The 23,286-nt window shown below is 38.9% G+C and overlaps 1 long non-coding RNA gene across 1 annotated transcript in view; it reads left to right on the forward strand.

Annotated features, from left to right (window-relative positions):
* LOC124088927 (uncharacterized) overlaps positions 1–5,259 on the forward strand; it is a 36,984-nt gene extending 31,725 nt beyond the window's left edge. The window contains exon 3 of the long non-coding RNA XR_006850512.2: positions 3,082–5,259. This is a non-coding gene — a long non-coding RNA (uncharacterized LOC124088927). The remainder of the gene's footprint in view (positions 1–3,081) is intronic.
* The last annotated feature ends 18,027 nt before the right edge of the window (positions 5,260–23,286 follow it).

Here is a 23,286-nt window from a genome sequence, read left to right on the forward strand (position 1 = left end):
AGCCACTTATTATTATTTTTTTAAACAGAGAGAGAGAAGAGAGAATTTTTTTTTGAGAGAGAGAGAGAGAGAATTTTAATATTTATTTTTTAGTTCTCGGCAGACACAACATCTTTGTTTGTGTGTGGTGCTGAGGATCAAACCCGGGCCGCACACATGCCAGGCGAGCACGCTACCACTTGAGCCACATCCCCAGCCCCAAACACTAATTATTTTTTAATAAAAATTTTATTATAATGGTAATATCATTATAGAAAAACTGGGGGGAAAGAGAAGAAAAAAGTTATTTCCATATTACAAGACAACCACTCACTCTTTTTTTATAGTACTGGAGCTTCAACACAGGGGCATTCTACCAATGAGCCACATCCCCAGCCCTCAAAAAAAAACTAAGGCTGGCTTTGAACATTCAATCCTCCTGCCTCAGCCTCCTAAATTGCTGTGATTACATGTGTATGCCACCATGCCCTGCTTCATCATTCATTCTTAATAAATTAGTAAACAGTATTTTATTCCTTTCTTCTATTTTCTATTTTTTTAACATATCTGAGATTAAATGTATATATATATATATATATATATATATATATACAATTTTTATATTTTGCTCTTCTTACTTAACAATTGAAATAAAAGCATTTTCCCATGGTACTATAACTATAAAACATCTTTCCATGGTCACATTAGTGTTCTACTTTGGGACTATTTGTAACTGATTTAACCAGAATATTAAATAATACTCATATTACTCCATATTTAGATAATACTTTTACTTAAATAAGAGCATTTTTTCATATATAAGTTGTTCCCATCTTTCTCAGTCTTATAAAAACACCACATCATTGTGACTAAACTTTACACCTATTTTGCACAATGTTCTTAGGACAATTTAACAGGAATAGAATTGATATGTATCATCTGATCAGTTCCCTAAAATCCATATTGATTAGTATCACCACCATCAGGCACAGGGACAGCCACTGCACTGCATGCAGCTCATCATCACTGTTCTTGGTTTTTTTTTTTTTTTTTTCTTTTTTTAACTTTTGCAAGTTTTGTAGGTGAATATGGTACCTGGGTTTTTTATATTTGCATTTCTTTTGTTATTAGTGAAGTTGAACATTTTCCCACGTGTCTTTTAGCCTGATATATTTCCTCTTTTGTGAACTGTTCAAGTTCATTTATTTTTTTTTCTTTAGGTGAGTCCTTGATGGATTCTGACTGACTGCTCCACATTCCTAGCTCTCCTATCCGTCCCCAACTCAGCTCATGTGGCTATTTTCTTGAAACATATGGAAAGAGGCTTTCTGAATAAAGTGGACAATAAAGAATATATATAGGGGCTGGGGATGTGGCTCAAGCGGTAGCGCTTGCCTGGCATGCGTGCGGCCCGGGTTCGATCCTAAGCACCACATACAAAGATGTTGTGTCCACCGATAACTAAAAAATAAATATTAAAAAAACTCTCTCTCTCTCTCTCTCTCTCTCTCTCTCTCTCTCTCTCCCTCTCTCACTCTCTCTTTAAAAAAAATAAATAAAATAAAGAATATATAGATAACTGGAGACGGGCTTTTCTTCAGATAAGGGAGGGATGAATAAATGAGATCAAGGGTAAAGCCTTCACTTCTGAAAGGAACAGTAGCCCTCTCTGACCTGTTGTAATAGCCAGAAAAGTTGAAAAATACAGTCCTCAGTAGATACAGCACTATAATCTTAAGAATTTCCATACTTAAAAATCAAGTTCCCCATGTCTTATATAGAACCTTGAAATCCTCAAGATGATGATAAAGATCTAAGTGATAAGCGGGGCTCAGTGTGTGCCTATAATCACAGCTACTCAGGAGGTTGGGGCTGAAAGCTTGAGTATTCAAAGCCAACCTGAGCAGCTTAGTGGGTCCCTGTCTCAAAACAAAACTTTCTTAAAAAGGGCTGGAAACTGGGCACAGTGGTGCATACTTGTAATACCAGTGGCTCAGGAGGCTGAAGCAGGAGGATCATAAGTTCAAAGCCAGCCTCAGCCACTTAGCAAGGCCCTAGGTAACTTAGTGAGTCCCTGTCTCACTCAGTAATTAAGCTGGGGATGTGGCTCAGTAATTAAGCTCCTTGGGTTCAATTCCTGGTTCAAAAGAAAGAGAAAGAAAGTGCGGGCTGGGAGTGTATTTCTGTGGTAGAGTGCTTGTTTAGCAAGTGTGAGGCCCTGGGCTCAATCTAGTACTGCCAAAAAAAAAAAAAAAAAACAACCCAAAAAACAAAAAAACTAACTGGTCTTATATTTGGAAAAGACTTCAAGAAAAGGATGGATCACACAAATGAGAAACCATGATCTATATATGTCCAAGACAGGAAAAGAAAGACTAAATTTAAAATGTCTTAAGACAGATATGAGTTAGATATTAACAAGGACTATCTGTCTTTCAGAAATGTGAATCTCTGGAACAAATCATTATAAACATCTATACATGCTTCTTCAGTTATTTTTCAGGAGAAAATGGATAATTCTTTGATAACTCTGTGTCTTTAGTAGGCATGTCCTAAATGAGAATAGGATGGACTTACTAATAATTTGGATTCTAATCGGACCATGTAAAGTGATGAAGTTGAAAAGTATGACCTCACAGGACTGTGATGTCATCACATCAACTAGCAACTTTTGAATCAGACAGGCTTCTTAGCATGCAGGGGCTCTGGGCATGACTGGGAATCCCACAGAGGTCAAGCTACAAATTGTAGGTAAGGGGGGGAATACCAGACCGGAACCTGACATTTCATACTGCTTCCCTAACAGATCCTTTTCACAGAAACAAGAACTGAAATGCCGCCTGAACAGGCATGCAAAACAGGTCGCTATTTCAGTCTGAATCATGAGCAGGGACCATAGTGGGCCATCTGAAACTGAGGGGCAGAAGAAAACCAAACACCAGGGCATGAGCTGTATGTGACAAAGAATTGAAACTGTCCGGGCAACGGGACGATTCCAAGCACTATCTACGCTGGCAGCAGGGCCAGGAAGCAGAATTTTGCTTCTGGGTTAGAGCCTGTAACAGTGACACAATCATTCTCTCTCTCTGTCCTCTTCCCCAGGATTCCTTCTGTCCTCTTGCCTGCAACAGGACTGTGGAACAGTGGGACAGCGTCTCAGCAGTGCTTCGCCTCTCACTGCAGCGCTGCCCTGTCACCTGGTGCTCATCTTCTCCCAGCTCCCAGCCTAGGGTCACAACAGACTGCTTCATTGCCACTCAGCACTGTGCCTGAGTGGCCAGCCACGTCGTCTGTACCCTGGAGTGTTTACGCACTCAGTAGCCCAGCGATGCCAGGATCTGCCAACGTGCCTCGGATTTATTCTGCTTTCTTTGGCTGTTAAGAACTGGATATTTCTTGTTAAACAAACCACAGAAGGTGCTGATAGAATTCCCATGGTTCCCTCTCAAAGTACTTTTCCTGTCTTTTTCCTTTCAAGTCATTTTCCTTCTTTCTACTGCTCTTGCTCATCTCACCTTCTGGAAAACCCTTCCTAACCCTGACCAAGACCTACTCACTCAGGTTCCTGTCCACCTCTCCTATCATCATCAGAAAAAAATTTCATTCAGGCTCCAGCTGCCTCCTAACCAGGGAAGCTGAAGGAATATTTAAAACAAGTGAACTCATTTTAATGTTAGCTTAAGTTACGCAAATGTCATTAGTACATAGTAGGCTCTGAATGTATTTAACTTATTTGAAATGAAATGCAGAAGCACTATGTGCACTTGAGAGCCAAGGAAAATTTAACTTTTAAATTATTTATGCACATGTAATTATCAAAATCTCCAACTCTTAATTTAGACAGACCCCAATTTAGACCTAAGTTTAATTACCGGTTGTGACCTTGGAAAACTCACTTCACTTCTCTGAACTGCCTTATCTATAAAATGAAAATCATAATAACATGTCCCACAGGGCTTTTGAGAAGATTAAATGTGATACTGTATGTAAATGAGCCCTGTGCTCATACTGAACGGTTATAGGCTCAACTGCATCATTCTGACTGTATGGACGTATCTGTCATATCTTCTCTCTGTGCACCTCTGATTTTTAACCATGATTTTTATGAGGCGGGGGGTGCCAGAATGACCCTCTGTGGGAGTGGATTTCCCTAGCTGACTGATCTCACATGCGTACACCCAAGAGAGTTCAGATACAACCCCATGGTATTGGGGTAGATTCAAGAAAAGGGTTCAGATCATTGAATTTGAGACATAAGATTAATACCTGTGTAATGAACAAACAATGCTATACCAGGCTCTGATACATAGTTGCTAACTTTTGGAAACATTATTTATTTATTCATTCATTTGCCCAAACATTTTCTGAAAAATCTCTTATGTCTCAGGCTATGATGGGGTTGTAGCTCAGTAGCAGAGCACTTGCCTGGCACATGTGAGGCACTGGGTTCAGTCCTCAACCCCACATAAAAATAAATAAAACAAAAGGTATTGTGTCCATCTACAACTAAAAATATTTTTTAAAAAATACCATGTTCCTTTCCATATACAAATGATGAGACAAATTGGACTCATTCACTGGAAAACACTTCAATTCAATGATGTAAGGGAACATTGTGCTTTATTACAACAGAATTAGAACCACCAGCATCCAGAGAGGAAGAACATCCTGAAGCTGCCACCGTTTCTGCCTCCCTCAGGTTTCCCATCTTTGTAGTTCCTCTCTGGCCCAAGCACAGATTTAAAAACTGCTGCTGTTAGATGAAACAGATTAGAATTCCCCCCAAAATATTTACTAAATAAAAGAGAGAACAAGAGAACATTTTTGAAAGCACTCTGAAACAGTGCTATGACTTTGGAAAATTATTTGACAGTATCTACTAAGACAGACCAAATCATGCATACCCCTTAGGAACTGGCAATTTTAGAAGAAGTATGTCTAATGTGCTTTTTTCTGTATGTGTTAGAATGTTAATAACAGCACTGTTTGTTAAAGCCAAACACTGGAAACAGCCTCAGTGTCCATATGCAATAGGAAGAATAAGTTAGAGCATCTTCACCCAGTGGAGTACCACATGGTACAAGAACAAACAAACTAGAACTACTTGCAATAGAAGTGTGAGCTCACCAATGAAACGTTGAGTGAAGGAATCCAGACACAAAAGAGGATCCCCTGGATGAATCCATGTATCTCATGTTCTAAAACAGTCAAAACAATTCGAAGGTGTTTAAAATTAAGTTGGTGATTGTTGTTGGAGCTAATGACTGAAGGGGGCACAGAGACTCTTGGGGAGCCAGTAATGTTCTATTTCTTTGATATTGTTTACACGAGTGAAAATTCACTGGGTGTACGCTTGTGATTTGTGCTCTTTATGTACAGTACACTTCAATAAAGGTTTCTTAGAAAATAATTAAAACAAACTGATTTCCTGATCATTCTATAACTAACTCGCTCATGAGTTAGGTTTGAATAATCTACAGTCCATTCTCAGAGACTGCACAAATGCCCAGGCATTTTGCATATGTTCCTATTTTCTCAGTCCCTTGAATACCTGCTAGGAGCAGGTGTGGTGTTACTTCCTACCACACAAGAGCTAATGTCTAGACAGCTCTGACCCCTTTCTTGGTGGACTAGCTCACTACTTCCCTGAGTCTTTCCAGGTCTTATCTACTAACCGAGGGATTTTTCCATCCCCAGAAGATTGGTAGAATGCAGGTGAATGTTTATATCCAGTGAACAAGCATATCTTTTGGGTAAGATCTCAACCCTTATATCTAAGGGGTTCTTTGTTCCTAATGTAAGCTCAATAATAAAATAATGCTTAAACAAAACATTAATTCATTCAAAGCCAGAAATTTATCGAGGCTATAAGCAACTCAACGAGACCCTTTCTCAAAACAAAAAATAAGAAGGACTAGGGATGTGGCTCAGTGGTTAAGCACTTCTGGGTTCAATCCTTGGTACCAAAACAATAAACAAACAAAAACAAAACAATAATTCTTATATCCATACCATAAGTTCTCCACCCCTTTTCAACATGAGGTTCCATGAGAGCAGGAATTTTATTTTATTTACTTCTTTATTTTATGTCACTCATGGCTGCTATAGCCGCAGCACCTAGAATAGTTCCTGATACATAATAGGCACTCAATAAAAATTTCTCGAATAAAACAAATATATTCAAAGAGAAGCAGCATAGCACAGAGAAGGAGAGAGTCTGTCATAGAATAAAATTGCTTTGGTTCAAATCCAAGCTCTTCCACTTATAAACATCAGACAAGTTATTTAATTTACCCATACCTTAGTTTCCTTACATATAAACTGGAGATGGTACTAGCATCTTTGGGTTACTATGAAATTTAAAGAACACTTGTAAAGGTAATACATACAATTTTTTGGTAACCTCTGTGTCAAAAGTGGCATAACTCTTAAGGAAAATTAAGTTCTCCTGATCATTTATGGGGCATACAATAGTATAAGTAATAAAAAAAAGTTAATAAAAACAAATAAATGGAATGGAGAAAACTTGTTTTAAAAATGGGATTCTTTATATATATATATATATATATATATATATATATATGTGTGTGTGTGTGTGTGTGTGTGTGTGTGTGTGTGTGTGTATTAGTTGTAAATGGACTAATACCTTTATTTTATATATTTAATTTTATGTGGTGCTGAGGATTGAACCCAGTGCCTCACAGTGCTAGGCAAGCACCCTATCATTGAGCTACAACCCCAGTCCAAAAAATTTTTTTAATTATTAAAATTTAAGATCCCAGGAAAATTTTCTGTAGGTATACATGAGCTTATTCTAAAATTTACATGGGAAAGCAAAGGAACTGGGATGGTTAAAATAATTCTGAAAAATAAAAATAAAATTGAAGAAATCACTCTGAGACTCACTGTGAAACTATGGTAATCAAGATAGTACATAGTGAGAGACACACAGATCAATAATTAATGCATCCAGGTTGGGGAACCCACAAACAGGAATAAATCCCCACAGGAAGAGACCCCCACAAACAGGAATAAACCCCCATAAACCCCCCTTTTGGTTAAAGGGCAAAAGAAAGAAGGAAGAGTAACCTTTCAACAAAGGTCCTGGAGAAACTGGGCGTCCATATGCAAAAGTGGGTGGGGGAATACTTGACTATCTTATAGAAAGATATATCCAAATGGATTGTGAATAAAACTAATATAAATATATTCAAATTATAAATGTATAATGTGAAAAAAGTCAATCACTGTATCATTTCATTTATATGGCATTCTCAAAATGACAACTATAGCTGGGGATATAGCTCAGTTGGTAGAGTGCTTGCTTTGCATGCATAAGGCCCTGGGTTCGATCCCCAGCAAAAAAAAAAAAAAAATCCCCAATGTTCAAAATGACAACTATAGAGATTGAAAAGTGGTTAGTGTTTGTGAGGGGATACGGATGGTGGTGTGTGTGTATGTGTGTTGCTCACAAATATAAAAGAGAACACAAGTGTGTTTTGTTGTGGTGATAGTACATTTCCTTATCATAATTGTAATGGGTTTACAAATCTATACACAGTTTAAAATTGCCCCAAATCACATGTATACACATATACAAGTGAATGTATACAAAAATGGCAAAAACTGTAGGTCTGTGGTTTATTGTTCCATTGTCAATTTCCTGGTTTTCAGGTTATACTACATTTCTGGCAGATGTTACCATCAGGGGACGCTGCATGAAGGGCAAGCAGACCTCTATGTACTATTGTTTTAAATTCTTGTGTATCATAATTATTTCAAAATTTTACAAATAAAAAAATGGAAAACACATAGTAAGTGATATAAAACAAATGCTCAATGCACATTATTATTCCCTTTTTAATTATTTTCATTATTATAATAAGAGAATTATTCAGCCATACTTATCTGGCATAGAGTAAGCAATTGATAAATATTTGTTGGAAGAATTAATGAGATGGTGAATGAATGATGGGTTCAGGGAAAAGATGGAAGAGTGATTTAAAAATTGATTCCATAGGAAGTAGCTATCATGGAACTTTCATTTTACTGGGAGAAACAGATGTGTAAAGGCCTCATGGAAGTAGTGATTTTGAATTGAGACGGAGAATAGATAGAGAAAAAGGATGAATAATACAATAGGATATGAGAATACAAGGAGAGACTGAGGAAGACTCTGAATTCATCTAAATAGTATGGTCCCAGGCACATGCAGTGGCATTCGCCTGTGGTCCCAGCTGCTGGGGAGGTTGAGGGGAGAGAATCCCTTAAACCAAGTAGTTTGAGACCAATCTGGGCAACAAAGAGAAACATATCTCAAAAAAAAAAAAAAAAAAAATTAAAGCGAAACAATAGTGTGGTCCCTTATCTGTAGGCACCCAAGTGTCATTAAAGAGTTTGTGTAAGATGACTCCGGTAGCAAAGTGAATGGTGGATGACCACAGAAAGTGTGTAGGGCAAGTGAAAAAAATATATAGCTCCTACTAGGAGATTACAGTTTAATTCTAAGCCAATAAGCGTGAATTGATATCAACATGTCAGCAATAATATAGCTACACCACTTTTCTCTGATCTATGTAGGCTTTCTAGTGGAAGGAAATCCCAACAAAAGGGGAAAAAAGATGAAGAAAGGTGAATTCTCCATTTTGGCTTCTATCTATTTTGTAGACTTTCAGTGGTAGAGTGCTGTGCTTGCCTAGCATGTGCAAGGCCCTGGGTTCCAACCCAGTACCAAACCCAAAAGACAAAAAAGGATTGAAATGAAGTCATTGTATGTGTCTGTCTCCAGAGATAGCTCCTAATGTCCCAAAATACCTTTATTGCAGAAAAAAAAATATTTAAAGCATTAAACCTAAAAACCAGTCATTTCTATAAAGATGAATTTTTAGAAACCTCTGCAACCTGCTACCTTAAGGTCCAGTTGAGAATGTCATAATTTGGGGATTTGTACTTCTCTTTATTTCTCCACCTGGCCTATTTCCTGTTTCTAGGGTACTTTGGTTGCCATGGAAACATAAACAAATACACTAATTTCCTCTAGTGGGACTGCTGAATTTCACCCTTAGCTCTGCCCCTGGTTTCTTTCATGGTCACTGCCACAAGATGCAGTTCAGTTACACTTTGCATCTTCCCATAAAGCTGTCTTCTCCCCCAGCTTCCCCTCCCAATCTCCCTCTTCTGGTGTGGATCCACTCTTTTTTTTTTTAAAGATATATATTTTAATTGTATATGGACATACCTGTATTCTATTTATTTATTTTTATGTGGCGTGGAGGATCAAACCCAGTGTCTCACAAATGCTACGCAAACGCTTAACCACTGAGCTACAGTCCTAGCCCCCTGGATCCACTCTAGACTGTATGGATATTTGCCTCCCAACTCATACATTCTGTGTGCAAAGGAACCTCCATGACTAGGATTGATTTTTGTAAAGATTTGTGTGTGTGTTTTTAAATAGATCTGTATTTATTGGAATTAGGAATTATACTTTGGGTATTACTGTTTCATTTCCTATTAAATAGTTACATAAGGCAATTGTAATTTTCTATATATACAAAAGAAGTTTTTAAATCTGTTCTTTTTAGATATACATGACAGTAGAGTGCATTTTGACATATTAAGATATACATGGAGTATAACTTATTCTAACTAAGATCTCTTTCTTGTGGTTGTTTGTGATGTGGAGTTTCACTGGTTGTGTATTCATATATGAGTATAGGAAAGTTACATTCAATTCATTCTATTATCTTTCCTATTCCCATCCCCCCTCCCTTCCCTTCATTCCCCTTTGATTAATCCACTGAACTTCTATTCTGCCCAACCCCTCCATTATGTGTTGACATCTGCATATCAGAGAGAAAATTGGGCCTTTGGTTTTTTTGGGATTTGCTTAGGAAATAGTGATTTTTATGCATAGGAATATAAATGGCACAGAACTTAAAGAAAGCAGTGAGATGTATACATATTGGCACAAAATAATGATCCACAACAAATTCAGAACTAGGTTGTCACAAAGCCCAAATGCAAAGGAAAAGGATTGAGGGGAGCAATCAAAGTCTGGAAGGTTCACAAATGAACTATGTATTAACTATTCTCTGTCTTTCCTTCTTCTTCTCCCCTCTTCTTCCTAGTATAGTCATGACTTGGGGAAGGGTGTGGTGACACACTGCGTAGAGTATGGCCACACTCCTGACAGCTCCAGGGAGGAGAGTTGACTCTGAACAGAAGCTCCTGAAAAGTCCTGCAGCAACAGGAGGCTGTAACATCAGAGCTTATTTGGAAGATGGGAAAAGGGAGAAACACTTCTGGGACAAGCTCTGTCAGCATGAAAATCAACAAGCTAAGCACCTGCCTGTCCTTTGTGTTGCCCAGAGCAAGTTCCAAAACACGCCCAACTAAGGAGGAAACTGCAAAAGAAAACCAAAGAGATTCAACACAGATGTATAAAGAGAGATGTGTTTACATCTTATATGTGAGTAGAGTGAGTATATTTTTAGAGTAGCATGTTCTGGCCAAGCAAGCTTAACATGAAAACATGAAGATTGCTCTACCTTAGTAGACCCACCCAACTCAATATTCTGTCTTTGAGAGCGGAAATGAAAACATAGTTATTGTGTAGAGTTTAATGTGTAAACAACTAACTTGGTTCTCATTAAACACTGTCTTGTAATAAACCTACATTATATTCCCTAGCAGGAAAGAGTCCCTGCTAAATCACCCACCTGGGGACTTTGAGGGAAGTCATTCTGGATAGACTTCTCCAATCACTTGTTTTATTTTTATGTTTTTGGTGGCGCTTGGGATTGAACCCAGGGCCTTGTACATGCTAGGCAAGCACTCTACCAGCCGAGCTATATCCTCAGCCCCACTAGTTTTATTTTTTAACATATATAAATCTTTTAAAAATAGATAATAATGATAATAATGGTTCAATGAAGTTTTCAGAACTACTTTACTATATAACAAATGTCCCAGAAAACTGTACTTCAAAAGTTTTTATGCAGGATTTTTATAGTTTTTCCTGTCAATTTTCCTGTTATTCACTCCCATATCTCTCTGCTTGTAGCTCTATTAGCTTTATATTAGACTCGCCTTCCCTCTTCTCTCATAAACTCCTAATCTGCATGGGCAGGTGATAATTGTTACATTTGCACCATTCATCCCAAGTTATAAAGTGCTCACCTGACATTTGCAATCATTATCTATTGGCCACAGCCCAATCAGAATATTCTGTCTCCATGACTAATTAATAATTGGTTTAGGAATGGACACAAGCTGGATCTGTTAGAATCTGCCCTGGGCTTTTTGTCAGAGTGAGTGATCAGGACAGCAGTTTTCTCGAACTTATCTCAATACTATAAAAACCAGGTAAACCTGAGCTGCCAGAGTCCACCCTGCTGCCACATGAAGAGTCTAGCACAGAGGAAAACAGCTGAGAGAAGGAGAAGGACAGGCTTGACAACATCATTTGACTAGCTTACTCCTCCAGGACTTTGCCGCTTGCATGAGCTCTCCCCACCCACTGACTTGGTGTTTACATTTTTGTTTTATTTAAATTAGTTTCAAAAATTGGTTTAAGTTGGATTTCTGCCTTTTGTAACCAAAAGAATTCTGACAAATACAAACTTTACATTAACATTTCTGTAGTTTGGTTCTTTCTTTTTTTTTTCCCCATCAGAGATGGAACCCAGGGGCGCTTAACCACAGAGCCACATCCCCAGACCTTTTAATATTTTATTTAGAGACAGGGTCTTGCTGAGTTGCTTAGGGCCTTGCTAAATTGCTCAGGCTGGCTTTGAACTCATGATCCTCCTGCCTCAGCTTCCCAAGCTGCTGGGATTACAAGCATTTGTCACCACGCCCAGCAGTTTATTGGTTTTATAGATTGAGAAATTAATGATTTAACGCATAATGAATATAGTTTTATTATAAGTAAAGATCTTCACCTGTCTCACATTTTTTATATAGAACTTTCTATACCATGTAGAATCAAATGTGTTAAAATTCCATATAAAACAAAAGAAAGTATGCTCTGAGAAGGGGTCCACACACATCATGAAGCCTAAATATTCAAAATTTCATTAATACTTGCCAAACAGATTTGTTGAGGCCAGTCTCCTTTCTCTGGACCCCACAGCATGATTTCAGCTAGTAGAGGCCCCAGGACTGCCTGGGGAAATTTTTTTCCGAAACAAAGGATCCCTCAAAAGTTTTCAACAGTTTTAATTTGAACCTTTTTCCCCCAATGTGTAAAGGCTTTTCTTTTTAAAGTTTTGCTTCCCCCCACCCATCGTTTTAAAAAATCTATGCTATAAAACTTATATCTATGCTATATAAACACACACACACAAACTTACACACATACAACCAAAAATAGTACATCTTTGTTCCTCTCTCTTGCTTTTCCACAGGCAACACTTTCCACTCTTTTAACTGATTCTTTTGTTTTCCACCATATTTATTTTATGCTTGGCTTTCCAGAATATTTTAAAGAACATAGTTATATGGCTACTGCTGATTTTTCTGTTTAAGACATTATCTATTGGATTACTCATTATGGAAGATGAGGATTTATCTCTCTTTCAAACACACACTCATACACCTATCCCACCACTACCATATGTTTATATGTCTCATCCACCATTCCCAATATAATTATATCAGAATTTTGGTTATTAAATTGTTAAGAAAAATCTCAGATAAGTTAAATTTAACAAAGTTTACTTGAGCAAGAAAAGTATTCTACACCTGGGCAGCATGCCCAACTAAAGTTGGTTTAGAACACCCTACCCCACCACGCGTGAAAGTTATATTTATAGCCAGAGATTCCGGAAGTAACATACAAGAAACCACCTTATTGGCTGCAATCAGTGTTTGCCTTACATGGGCATGATGTGATAAGTTGGCAGTTTGTGATTGCCTGAGACCCAGTTATCTGTTACAAGAATATAATGTAAGTTAGTTTGCAGTTTGCTTAAATACCAAGTTAGTTTGTAGTTGGCTAATACAGAGAGGCAGCATTGAGTGAAATTTTATCACCCAGGTATAGAAAAAGACTGAGAACAAATTTTTCAGTTTAATAATCTCACTAAGATTATTAAGTCATTATGACTATGTAAATGCCTTTCACAAATGAGTTACATAGTATGCTATGATACTTTTCTTTTTCTGCAAAACTCTTTGCTGCCCTGAAGTTAATGTACAATATTTTGGATGTGCCTGAGTTTTGACTGCAATCCATCACATAAGGCCCGGTGTGAAATCTTCTACTTGGGGTGTCCTTGCTGGTGCTTAGAAAGTTTCAGATATTGGAGCATTTGGGATTTGGGGTTTTCAGAGTAAGGATGTTTAACCAGTATTGCCCTTTACAATAAAAGGATTCAATCCAAACAGTACATTGCATTTACTGCTTCTTTTAAACTGAACAGTTATTTGAGGTTTCCTTGTCTTTCACGACTTGAAAATATTTTTTTTTAACAGGCCAGTTGCTTATAGAATATCCTTAGGTTTGAGTTTCCTTGTGATTGAATCCAGGTCATACATTTTCCAGGAGGAAGCAGGAACAGTACAGAAGTGATTTGTGTTCTTGTTGCCTTCTATCTGGTAGATCCTGATTTCAATTTGTTCCGTTATTTAAAATGCTAATTTTGACCACTTGATTAAAGTGGTGTCTGTTAGGATTTTCCACTGCAAATTTTGTAATTAGTATATATTTTGTGGATAGGTACTTTAAGGTTATGTATATAGCCTGTTTCCCCTCAATACTTTACTCTTTATTTTTAGTTTTTATTTTATTTTTTAACTGAGTGATTATTACTATGATGGTTGCCTAGTGGTGATTTTTCAATTCCATTATTTCTTCTAAATTTAATCATTTTCACTTTACTATAAAAAGTTCTCTTCATTTATTTATTTATTTTAAATTATCTTGATTTTTTAAAAAAATATTTTTTTTAGATGTAGACAGACACAATATCTTTATTTTATTTATTTATTTTTATGTGGTGCTGAGGATGGAACCCAGGGCCTCACATGTGCTAGGCAAGTGCTTTACTGCTGAGCCACAACCCCAGCCCACTATCTTGATATTTTATATTATATTGATATGGACTATTCATTCTATTTAATTTAGTAGATTATACTTTTTTAATATCATTATTTATTTTGATGCTCAGATTTGGTTGAGGGAATCCCCTTTAAACCCCTTCTACATCTTTGTGACATTTCTTCAGCATTCTTTAAGTACTCCTTAGATTTTGACCCAACAAGATGGTCCCAGTTTATCTTGTACTTTTTTAATTTCAGTCCTGGAGTCAACCACGTACCCGAGGATCCGTGGTTTCTTTTGGTGGAGAATGGTATTTAGAGACCAAAATGTGGGCTCTAGAGGTGTTCATTGCTATTGGAATGCAGCTGTTTCCAAGATCTCTTGGTAAGAAAGCTAGGAGGGTGCTGGGGTTGTGGCTCACTGGTAGAGCGCTTGCCTAGCACACATGAGGCACTGGGTTTGATTCCCCAGCACACATAAGAAAACTAAATAAATGAAATAAAGGTATTGTGTCCATCTACAACTAAAAATATTTACTTAAAAAAAAAGAAAGTTAAGGAATATGTGTATGTGTACACATGCACACATGCATCTGTATTTATTTATCTACCCAACACCACAGTTTGTTTTTTTTCATTCTCATATCTGTAAATTTCTTCTTGTTCAGTGAGAAGTCTGGCTCCCATTGTCCTCGATATATGCATTTATTTTATCAACATCCTGTGTATAATCAATGTCCTGTTTTTGCTGTTTCAACCTGGCCTTCCCTGAGGACTGCCTCATGTCATTTGACTCTAAAACCCCCTTGCAGACACCTGCACTCTAGGACACACCTCATTCTGTTTTGGCACCTATAATCCGTTTGGGGGTCACTGTCACATATAGCCCCTACTTGGGCTCTAACACACCACATGGACTGTGAGGATGGATGACTCCTCACCCTCCTCAGATGAAGATCTCCAAGCTGTACCACGTGGTTGCTACTGCTCCTTCAGACAGATACCCTGCTTGCCCTGCTCAGTCTCTGGCACCCAGGTCTTCTCATCCTTCTTAGGCTCCAAAAACCCCACACGGGTGTTCACTTTGCTTTAGGGTTTTGGAATAAATTAGGAAGCCATGAAGACTGGAAATAGGCTTTTGTGTAGTCTGTTTTAAGAATCCTTTTTACTGTTTGCCTTGCTGTCTCCTTCATATTAAAAGGACGCCTGCCCCGCCCAGGCTTGGGGGTGCCCTCCTTAACTCCCATGTGCTCTTCCAGGCTGCTGCTGCTGCCCCTGCACCCCCTGCCCTTGCACTCCTTACTCTGTTCAGGCTCAACACCTGTGTAGATTTCTCCTTACCCTGCCTAGGCCCCAGAACTTCACTCCTCACTGCCACTGACATCAATTGTCCTCTACCCCCCAGAAGCTATTCTCATCCTTCAGCTCTCATAGCCCCTACACAGATGTCCACCTTGTTCTAGGCTTTTGGAATAAATTAGTCAGGAGGAAGGGAAGTGAGAGAGGAAGACAGGAAGTAGGCTTTTGTGTAGTCTGGTTTAAGTACTCTTTTTTGCTTTTTCTGTTCTTTTTACTATCTTCTTCATATTAAGAGGACTTCCTCAGATACCTAGTGATTTTTGACTGTTTCGCTCTCTCTGTAGGAGGATGAGGGTTGCTTATCATTTGGGCACTTTATTGACCCTGTTGGGCAGTTGCATTGAGAAATGTCCAAAGGCAGTATCCGGATGTCTTGTCAGTTTTGCCCGCTCCAGACACTACACCTCTAATGTTCTGCTGGGAGAAGGGATGAGGCAGGAAGGAGTTCCTTGGAAACCCTGAAGGTTTTACTTTGTGGGGATCTGAGGAGGTCTGGAGGAGAACTTCACTCAGACCTTCCAGGCTCGAATCCATTGCAGGAAAGAATTTAAGGATGAGTCAGGTATCAGTTCCTGAACCATTTGAAAGTTCTTTAGTAAAAATCAGGTTGCTTCTTGGCTTTCTCTCCTCAGCTTGTTACCACGCCCTGGTCTTACACTGCTTGGGTAGCCTAGCGGGATTTCTACCCTGCCCTAATCTTGCTTGTCTTTAAGCACAGGATACCTGAAGTCCAGAAGTTCCTGTTTAGGTGGGCTGGCTGAAACTGGTTGGATCAAAGAGGGCTGCCAGAGTGCCTCCCCCAGAACTCTAACTTCATTATAATAAGAGATGCCTTTCACAAATGAGTTATTTGTATGCTATGATACTTTCCTTTTTCTGCCTAGCAGGATTTCTAGGCTCCAAAAACCCTCAATTAGCCTCTTCCTTCCCCTCATTTCTTTTACTCTGTATCTATAACTTCCTGACCCCCATGAGTGAGAAGTTGATTTGTGAGTTTATCTCCCCCTTTTATTCTTAGCCATGTTTAACCTGTCCTCTCTTATTGGATTTCCAGTGTGAACTTTCAGGCTTTTAACTGCCTCCATGTCTCTGTCCCCAGTCACATGTAATGCTTTTAATCCATATAAATCTTTTTTTTTTTCCTTTCCGTTTCTTTCTTTTTGTTTTTTGGTACCAGGGATTGAATTCAGGGGCACTTAACCACTAAGCCCACATCCCAAACCCTTTTTATTTTTTATTTCGAGACAGGGCCTCTCTAAGTTGCCAAGGTTGTTCTTAAACTTGAGATCCTTCTGCCTCAGCCTCTTGAGTCACCGGAACTATATGCATGTGCCGCCATGCCTGGCTCCTCATCCTTTTACTTCTTTTATTTTCTTCCATTTGATTCTTCTTACCATTGACCTCCTGGCCATTTCTTTCACTGTGTCCTATAGAATCCATGGCAGTAGTAGCCTCACCTCAAATTTATCCCTAAGGGCTGTTGGATTCTTCCTTCTAAATATTCCTACAGTCTGCTTCCTGTCTTGTGCCACACTTGATCCTATCTCAAACCCTCCCTTCTCACCTGGATTACCTTCTGATTTTCCTGCCTCTGCTTCAGCTCCATTCCTAGGTGTTCTCATTTCTTTTATAAAATAAAAATGTGATCATGGCACCCCATTGCTTAAAACCCATTCCCAGGATCATGGTTTTACAAGAAATCATGTGCTCTCAAAGTCTTTGCAGTCCCCACTCTCTTGCCTGACATTCCTTTCTGTCACCTGCCTTGCCCCTGCAGGCTTCGTGTTTTGACCACCTGTTTTAATGACTATCCATGCCATCAGGTAAGACAAACTCCTTACCTGACCTACAAGACTGTTCATGATGTGGCCCCCATTTCCCTGTTTACAGCCTCATATTTCTTCATAACTATTCTCCAGCCAACTGAGCTACTTTTACTTCAAGTCAGCCAAACTCCAGCCTGCCTTTGGGCTTTTTTATTCTCATTCTCCCTCTCCCATTGATCTGGCTAATTCTGACTCACCCTTTGGGTCTCAATTTAGACATAATTTCCTTTGAGAAGTCTCGCCAGTTATGTGCCCCCATGGGCTCTTACAGGGTACAAGTTGAAGGACAGCATGGGTAGCATAGTGAGACCCCGTTGCAAAACCAAAGTTTAAAAAAGGGCTGGGGGTGCAGTTCAGCACTTGAGTGCCTGTGTAGCACTCGTGAGGTCCCAGTACTGCAAAAACAATAATAAATTAGAATTTCAAATAAACAACAAATCGTTTTTCAGTTTGTCCCAATTCAATTTTTTTTCTTTTCTTTTTTTTTTTTTTTTCAGTGCTAGGGATGGAATCCAGGGCCTTTTACATGCTAGGCAGGGGCTGTACCACTCAGCTATATCCTCAGCCCCCAAATTCAATATTTGAAACATATTTACATTAAAAAAATCTTTGTTTACACGAAATTCTAATTTAATGGGGTGTCCTTTATTTTAGCTGGCAAGCATGCACCACTGCCCTTTCACCTTCTCTGAAAGCCCCTCTACTTTCAAACTGTTCTACTCAATTGCAATCTATCAGTCATTCATTCCACATTTAAGTTACCCGCTCTATCAGCACATTCTGCATCTTTGTTTGTTTGTTTGTTTTTTTAAAGAGAGAGTGAGAGAGAGAGAGAGAGAAAGTGAGAGAGAATTTTTTAATATTCATTTTTTAGTTTTCAGTGGGCACAACATCTTTGTATGTGGTGCTGAGGATCGAATCCGGGCCGCACGCATGCCAGGCGAGCGCGCTACCGCTTGAGCCATATCCTCAGCCCCACATTCTGCATCTTTGAATTCAACTGCTTTAAGCCAAAAGTATTAGAGATCATGTACAACTAAGTAGAACAAATAATAATACTAAAGTATTAGAGAAAAAATAGCATCTGTACAGAACATGCACAGACTTTTTTCTTATCATTATTCCCTAAACAAAATAACACCTATATACCTAGTATTTGTATTGTATTGGGTATTATAAGTAATCTAGACTTAAAGTATTTGGGAGGATGTATATAGGTTATATACAAATACTATGTCCTTTTGTATCAGAGAGTTGAGCGCCCCCAGATTTTGATATCTGGGGGGAGGTCCTGGGACTAATTCCAAAGGATGATCACACTTATTGAAAAACCAGGTACTAAGAAATGTGCAGAGATGCAACAGCACAAATCCTACAGGGGATGCAGAAGAACACTGCCTTCTAACTGTGTGGTCCTCTTACTTTTTTAAGAAATGATTCTGGGTGTGGTGGCACATGTCTACAATCCCAGTGACTTGGAAGGCTGAGGCAGAAGAATTGCAAATTCAAGGCCAGCCTCAGCCAAACTGTCTCAAACAAAAAAGACTGTGGCTGTAACTCACTGAAAAAGAAACTCTGGATTTAATCCCCAGTACCAAATAATAATAATAATAATAAGAAGAAGAAGAAGAAGAAGAAGAAGAAGAAGAAGAAGAAGAAGACAATGGCAGTGGATATAAACAAAGGGGTTAAATTATAACATTATAATACTTCTAAAGGGCTGGGGATGTGGCTCAAGCGGTAGCGTGCTCGCCTGGCATGCGTGCGGCCCGGGTTCGAGCCTCAGCACCACATACAAACAAAGATGTTGTGTCCGCAGAAAACTAAAAAATAAATATTAAAAAATTCTCTCTCTCTCTTTTTTTAAAAATAATACTTCTAAAATAAAGTTGATCCATTTAATTCAGGGGGTTAGATGAGAAGCATCATAGATAAGACCCCTAAGTTTCTGGGGAGGGGCATGGCTTGTGGTACTAGGATACATGATAAAAGAAGAGGAGGAGATTGGATGTGATCAAAATAAAGGCTAGTGAGATAGAATAGACATATAGGACAAAAGGCAAAGTTACAACAATTTACTTTAAACATCTTAATTAGCTTACTTGAGATTCTAGAACCAGGCAACACTTCATTGCATAAAATAGAATGTGTTCTAATGAGCTAAACAGAAGAGATTGATTTTATAGACAGCAAAGGGGTGAAGAAAACAGAAACACAGAAGAGAGAGTCAATTGCTCATTTTTAAAGTTACTTTCCTTGTAAGGGGGAATAGGAAGGCCAAAATAATAGAAAATCAATACCAGTTTCCTTTTCTGTAAGGATTAAAACAGGGAATTTCATTGTTATGCAATTAGAAACCTGGCTGTTACCTCTGTCTCTTGATTTCTCAGAAGGTCAAGGAACAACTTAGTTTCAGTTAGACAATATGGAACTTTATAGCCTGAGTGACTCCATTTTGATTTTTAGTCTGGTCTGTTGAGAAGTGTAGGAGATTAGTCCAAAACAATGCTTTCGTATAATTTTTGTTTGATATACACAAAGTTGTAAGATGGGACCCCAAACCTGGGTTTGGTCTAGGCTTGGTGGTTGTCAGCACCCTAATGACTGTTTATTCTGCTATGATTTGGGGTGAGATAACCCACAAAGGAGGAAAAAAAAAAAAAAACAAGAAAAGTGGAGTTATGGAAGCCAAGGAAAGAAAATGTGGACAAATAGTGAGCACTACTAATGCCCAATGTATGTGTTTTAAAAGTCCCTCAGGGTACTTGGTGGTATTCTGCTGGGGCTCTGGGAGAGCAAAGAGAGTTAAGGGCAACTGAGTTTAGGAAATCCTGGGTTAAACAGATTTAAACACATTGATTTTTATGTAGAAATTTACATTAGCATGTTAATTCACATTGTGAACTCCCCATAGGGAAACATTTTCATGCATTCATTTTAGCAAATATTACACATCTTTTGGACGCCTGGAATTATGAGGTCATCACAGTAACAAAACAGACAGTGTTCTTACCCTCAAGAATTCTCAGATAAGATAGATATAAATTAATTGCACTGTGCTAAGTGGTTGGCTTTGAAGCACAAGATTCTACAAAAGTGTGTAAGAGGAGGAACAAGGATACACTTTTTCACTAGAGCAGCTCAAGGGATTAGTGTAGTGCAGAATAAAATTTAGGAAATGTGGCTGTGGAAAGGTCAAGTGGCTGAGAATGGGAGCATATGTCACTGGATTAACAATAAAGGTCACTGATGATACCGGTGAGAGCTGTTTTACAATCCAGGTGGATGAAGTCTAGACAGAACTTACCCTTTTTTGGCAGAAGAAATAGGGCAGGAGCTTGGGGGGCAGGAGCTTGGGGGCAGGAGGAGACATGGTCTAGGGAAAGATGTCTTCAGTCTGGGAAATCAAACTATTTGCAAGTTAAAATGATGAAATCAAAAGAGCTAGGCACTTTGCAATTAAAGACAGTGAGGATGCTGGAAATGACAGTAAGTAGCATTGCCTGTGATCCCAGTTACTCAGAAGACTGAAGAAGGAGGATCACAAGTTCAAGACCAGCCTGGGCAACTTAGTGAGACCCCATCTTAAAAGAAAAAAGAAAAAGAATTGTGGTGTGGCTAAGTGGTAGAATATCCCTGGGTTCAATGCCCCAAAATTAACTAATAAAATTTAATTAATAAAAAATAAAGATAGTGAGAGTACTATACAAACATTGTGAATGTTTGTATAGTACATTCTCTTGCTCTAGGATCTGTACGAGGCACTTGGGACACAATGGAGAACAGAATACACTTGGTCCCTGCTCACTGGCAGTTTACATTCTGACAGGGGAGTCAAATAATAAGCAAGTCAGCAAATGAAGAAATTAAATAATTAGATAATTTTTAAAAATCCGATCTTGTGAGAGAGAGCAAGGTGAGATGGGTGACTTTGAGGTATGAACTTGAAGACCTGAAGAATAAGAAGGAAAAGCAGGGAGATATGGTCCAGATAAAGGAAACAGTTGGTTCAAAGGTCCTGTAGTGGAAGAGAATTTAGCTGATCAGGATGCCCAAGACCTTTGTGGCTGGAGGAGAATGGGCAACTAGGGGAGTGGCATGAACTAAAGTAGGAGGGGAAAACAGACTTCAGATCCTGTAGAAACCAGGCATGGTGGCGTATACCTGTAATCCCAGTGGTTTGGGAGGCTGAGGCAGGAAGATTGTGAGTTCAAACCAGCCTCAGCAACTTAGGGAGGCACTAAGCAACTGGGTGAGACCCAGTCTTTAAATTAAATACAAAATAGAGCTGGAGATGTGGCTCAGTGATCAAGTGCTCCTGAGTTCAATCCCCAGTACCAAAAAAACAAAAACAAACAAAAAAATGAAAACAGATCATGTAGAGTCTTATAGACCAGGGCAGGGAATTTGGAGCATGTTCTCAGGTGCCACAGTCTGGCTGGGCACAAATAACCGGGAGGTCACGAGCCACATGTAGGTTCAAACAGGAACTACTTTATTGCCAGAACCCAATGGAAACTCCGCAAGAACCAACAGGAACTCAAAAGTAGCAGGCACCCGAGGTAGCAGGAGCTGCCTTATTGCCGGACAGCAGAGGTTTATATACACAACTGAATACACAGCTTGTTTCAATTTAGCATCATCCAGTTACAGCAATCAGTCATTATCTTAATAATTATACACAGCTTAATTTAATTATCATCATCTTAATGGCTTGCTGGCGTTACTTCTCAACCACTCCTTCTGGTAAAATGCCAGGCGCCATCTTGACTTGGTTGTGGCTCTCAACACTCAGGTCACTGGGAAGCTATTGAAAGTGCAGGTTAGTGATGTCATTAACACTTTTTAAATAACATAAAAGTTCCCTGCAGAATAGACTGAGGTAAGGCAAGAGGGTAAATAGCCCAAGGTAGGACACTGCACCAGGAAACAGGCAAAGGAAAGATAATTCTGTCTGCTTAGGGTGGAGGCAATAGGGCACTAAGAAATGGACAGATTCAGAAAATATTTTAGAGGTTGAATCCCTAGGACTTGGTGAGAGATTGATTGTGGGAACAGAGAGAAGAGTCTAGGACAAGGAAGTGGAGACTGAGCTATCAAATAGGTCTTTTGGAAGGGTTATTTCTTAAAGAGCTGACTAAAGGGAAGGGGTAGTTCAATAACCCTATCTGGCCAGGCATGGTAGTGCATGCCTGTAATTCCAGAGGCTTGGGAGACTGGATCAGGAGGATCAAATTCAGCCTCAGCAAATTTTTGAGGCCGTGAGCAACTCAGGGAGACCCTATCTCTATCTAAATATAAAAAGGGGTTGGGAATGTGGGTCAGTGGGTCAATCCCCAGTACCAAAACAAAAACAAAAAGAACCCCATCAGTAAATGTGTACTGAGCTCTACCAAATGTCAGGCCATGTGTTGGACATATAAGGAATGAGACACAGATAGATCCAGTCCTTGTGGAGGACAAATTCACAGCCAGATTAACTCCGAAACCAAGTGATTTGAACAGTAATAGAAATTTGTTCAATGGTGCCAGAGAGGTGGGGGTGATTAACTTTGTTTGGGGTGTTGGAGGGAAGAAATAGCAGAGAAGGAGGTAAGGCTAGAGTCTGCAGGAAACAGTAGAGGGGTAGAGAAGGGAAATTGAGCAACAGAATTCCGAGACCTTGATTTTCCCCTTTATGTATGAGCCCCTCATCTGCTGTGAGTAGGTATAGATTAGAAGGCTTAAAGAAATGCTCTGTCTTCTTGGCTGTGCTCCAGATAGGTGATATGACTGGGTTTGCACTTTAAGCATCCAGCACAATGACCTGGACCTGATGACAGGGCATTTTGTGCTCATGTGGAGTTATCATTGAGGGCATAGGCTCCCAAATCTTGATTTCTCTCAAGACACTTATTATTCACTCTGTAGTATTTAATAAACATTTATTGTATACCTGGCATTGAATAAATTAATGAAAAATGAATTAATAAAAAAGGATAAGCTGTTGAATGAACAAGAATTATACCTAGTCATTGACACCAGAAACAAGATTTAAATAAAAATTTGAGAACTTATTTACATTAGCTAGTCACCT

Source organism: Marmota monax, unplaced genomic scaffold, assembly GCF_021218885.2.
Source record: "Marmota monax isolate L192 unplaced genomic scaffold, Marmota_monax_Labrador192_F-V1.1 WCK01_AAM20220418_F8-fsc00081, whole genome shotgun sequence".
Classification (NCBI taxonomy): domain Eukaryota; kingdom Metazoa; phylum Chordata; class Mammalia; order Rodentia; family Sciuridae; genus Marmota; species Marmota monax.